We start from the raw sequence: 4240 nt of genomic DNA, 5'->3' as shown, positions 1-4240 counted from the left end.
CACTCATCTTTTCAACAACACTTTCTTCTTTTTCCTCAACCTCACAATAAATTTCCTTGGACTCAACCCTCTCCACTTCATTCTCCATAGCACCACTCTCATCTCTTCCCTCTTTTGAACAAGAAACTCCCTCATTAAAGTCATTTCCACCACTTGTGGCAATAGAGTACACGGGTTTCTTTGGTTCAACACCTTGGGAAGGCAAAGATGAAGGACTAGCATAATCCTTAATAGTGCTTGCTAATTGGGTAATTTGAGTCTCAAGCATCTTATTGTGGGTCATCATCTCATTGAATTTCTTATCACTAACCACCATATAGGTGTTAATGATCTTGGTTTGATTATCAATCAATTCGTCCAAAGTAGTCCTAGGAGAAGAAGGTTGTGAATAGGAATTTTCACCTTGAGTCTTTGGAACAAATCCGGGTGGGGGACCTCTTTGAGCATTGTTTTGAAAATTTCCCCTTCCTTGATTGTTCCAATTACCCCTATTTTGATTTTGACCATAACCTTGATTATGGTTACCACCACCTTGATTATGGTTACCATTACCTTGGTTATGATTTCCATAACCTTGGTTTTGATTACCATAGCCTTGGTTTTGATTACCATAATTTTGGCTTTGATTTTGGCCACTATAACCTTGGTTATGGTTACCACGAGAACCTTGATTCCCTTGGTTCCTATAACCACCACCATGGTTATAGTTGTAAAAATTGCCTTGGTTTTGGTAATTCCTATTCCATTGGCCTCTTTGATTATCAAACCTTTGGACGTTGTTGTTTGATACAAAATTAACATGTTCACACTCATTGTTGTCAAACTCATCAACACATTCATTGTTGCAATTGCTAGAATCATGGTCATATGATCCACGTACATCACAAAACAAACATCCCATAGGCATATTATGTGAAGTAGAAGGAGTTTGAGAGTTAGAAGAAGTACCTCTCCCCTTAATTTGGGAGGGAAGATTTGGAGCTTGGGAAGAGGAAGAAACACTCTCCAACTTGGCCTTGATTGCCATCATCTCCTTTCCCAAGTTTGTCATTTGAGAGGAAAGATTGTTGATGGCATTGAGATGGTCCACCGAGTACAACGAAGATTGCTTGCTTGAAGAATCTCTTTCCCCTTCTTGCCAATCTCTATAGTAAGTCACCACATCCTCTATTATGTCCACAACTTCTTCTTCGGTTTTGTTCATGATTGGACCACCGGCCCCTCCATCAAGACATGCCTTGCCTTGAGGACTCAAACCACCATAGAAGATTTGGATCAATTGATATGTTGGAATTCCGTGGTGAGGACATTCTCTTTGGTAATCCTTGAATCTTTCCCATGCTTCATAAAGACTCTCATTTGGCTTTTGCTTGAACCCTTGAATTAAAGCCCTTGCCTCCGCCGTTTTCTTTTGAGGATAGAAATGGGACAAGAAAGCTTTAGTGACATCATCCCACGTTCTCAATGAATTGGGCTTCACCTCTTTGTCTAGCCATTCCAAAGACCTTCCTATGAGGGAGAAAGGGAACAACTTAAGGCGGATGAATTCTTGAGACACTCCATTAACCTTGATTGTGTTGCAATATTTTTCAAACTCCTTAAGATGGTTCAATGGGCTCTCGTTCTTTGCCCCACTATATTGTCTCCTCTCAATTAGGGTGATCATTGCCGGCCTAATTTCAAAATCGTTTGCCGGTGTTGTAGGTGGAGCTATGCCGCTCTCGAACCTATATGCACCGGGCACTCCCAATTCTTTCAAGGCAACTCTTGGTTGTTCTCCCATGACTTGCTCTTGTTCAATCTCTTCTTCGCTTGAGGAACTATAATCCAAAGTCTTGTTTGCTACTCTCCTCCTTGAGAGAGTTCTTTCAATCTCCGGATCAAAGGGAACAAATGAACAATCTCGGGACCTATGCATACAAAACTCAAAGAAAATATAAGTAGCACGGCTACAAGTGTAGCCTAAAGTGTAAAATCTTTTTGTATTTTGCAAATGAAATGAAATAGACTCAACAACAAGATGCACTCAAAGCACCATTCCCCGGCAACGGCGCCATTTTGATGGGAAGGAGAACGGTAGGTCGTTGGGCTACCACCCCACCCAATCAAACAAAATTTGTAACTCAACAAACCCCTATTAAGTGTAGTGGTAAGTCAAGGTCGAACCCAAGGGAATGGAGGTCGAATGCACAATGCCTAAGTCAAGCTATTTCGAAGTCAAGTAAAGGGGGTTTATGAAGGAAACTAGAGCTATAGCTAAATGATGCAAAAACTTGTATGAAATCAATCTAAAGACACTAGGGCAATGGATCCACATGTAATTGTAATGGAAAATGGTAATTTGGGAGGTCAAACCGACTAAGTCAAGGGATATGAAGGAAGATCATCATGTATCCAAAAGAGCATACCAAGATAGTTCACCTAGAGGTCTAACTAGCGTCAACTACGCTAAACACTACCTAGGGAACGTCACAAAGCACCTCAATCGTGAAATTGCAAGTTACTAATCAATGGTCCGTATCATAGCAAGCTCACAATGCAATCTAGTGCAATAATCAAAGATGGCCAAACTTCAATCAATCACACACATGCACATGAATTATCAATCAAATTTAATTATATCATCAACTCCATCAATTATCCCCAAATTACTCTAATCCATCACTCAAACATGCTTCACCATTTCCCTAGCTAGAAAACTACTCACTAGCCATAGGAATCAAGATCAAAACTACAACAATCATCAATTTCATCATCAACATAATTGAAATCAAAGATCAATCCAACAATCAATAAAAAATCAATAAAACTACAATCAATCATCAAACAAGCTTCAATCGATCAACAATAACATGGAAAACAAATGAAATCAACTAGAATCAAACTTTTATTGAAATCAAGAAGAAGATCCTTACAAAACTTTGATCTAAAGATCAATTACAATGAGGAATTCTTGAGCAATCACCAAAAATCATGAGTTTCTCTCTCTAAAGTTCTTGAGTTTCTCTCTCTAAAATTCTCCCAAAAATTAACTATCAAATCCAATCTAAAAACTTCTTACTAAAAATAGGAAGAAATAACTATATATACAAAGAGGAGGTCGGTATTGACGCCCAAAAATAGACCCACGTAGGTGCGGGCGCTCGGAGGAGAGAGAGTGGTGCGCACGGGACACACCCAGATTGGTGCGCCCGCACGCACCAGGTGTGCGGCCGCACCCGACCAATGTGCGGCCGCACACCACCTTGGTGCGCCCGCACCTGGCTGGGTCTTCCCCCTTCTTCTCTTCGTCCTAGCTCAAGCGGTGCACGCATCCTAGATGATGATGATGGAGGAAAAAGTAGGCAGAAACTTTCTTGATTTTCTTGAAGAGTATAAGCCATGAGGAAGGCATATACAAAGCCTTGAAGCATGCCCCTTGGATCCACCTTTGACTTGAAGCTTCTTGCACCATCTTTAGGCATGAAAACAATGAAAGATCATAGAGAGGAAGCTCGGGAATCCTTGGACAATCAATTACCACCTACAAACAAATGATAAAAAGCAAGTAATAGGGAAAAATAACAAGTAAACTAGAAAATGCATGAAATAGAGAAATTAACTACAAAAAGCATAAAATGAAGAAAACAAGAATAAATCTAAGGAAAACTAAAGAAAAGAGAGATAAAATGAAATAGAATTCATCCAAAAAAGGACCAAATGAGTGCCATAAATGTCACTGATCAAATATACATTCGACCTCCATTCCCTTGGGTTCGACCTTGACTTACCACTACACTTAATAGGGGTTAGTTGAGTTACAAATTTTGTTTGATTGGGTGGGGTGGTAGCCCAACGACCTACCGTTCTTCATCCCATCAGTGATTCCACAGTGATCGAGCAAGAACAATAGGGGAGATAAAGAACCTCAAACGTGATTCCTCTACTTGGTCCACGGGCACAGATTAAGACCTCCACTAATGCTAGTAAGTCACGAAAGAACCCTTCTATCGACCTTCTACGGAGATGAACGAACGATCAACTAGCCAAGAACCACCACGCAACACCACGTGGGCCACTACGGGTGGCCGACCGTGGGTGAGAGGGGAGAGAGAGAGAGGCGTGCGTGTGAGAGAGAGAGAGAGGGTTGAGGGCTTTTGGATGTTGGTTGCTTAGATTCACAATTCACTGTATGTTAATTGTGACTTAATTAATCAACCCTAGGCATGACTATTATTTATAGATCATATCTCTAAATAAT

At 40.6% G+C, this 4240-nt stretch overlaps 1 non-coding gene across 1 annotated transcript; it reads left to right on the top strand.

Moving 5' to 3' along the window:
• Positions 1-1292: 1292 nt before the first annotated feature.
• Positions 1293-1398, top strand: LOC145615771 (small nucleolar RNA R71). The gene has a single exon (XR_014107362.1). It is a non-coding gene; the product is annotated as a small nucleolar RNA R71 (small nucleolar RNA).
• The last annotated feature ends 2842 nt before the right edge of the window (positions 1399-4240 follow it).

Source organism: Chenopodium album, chromosome 25 (assembly GCF_948465745.1).
Source record: "Chenopodium album chromosome 25, dcCheAlbu1.1, whole genome shotgun sequence".
Lineage (NCBI taxonomy): Eukaryota > Viridiplantae > Streptophyta > Magnoliopsida > Caryophyllales > Amaranthaceae > Chenopodium > Chenopodium album.
Note: the sequence above shows the minus strand (reverse complement) of the source record. Positions and strands in the feature narration are given on the sequence as shown.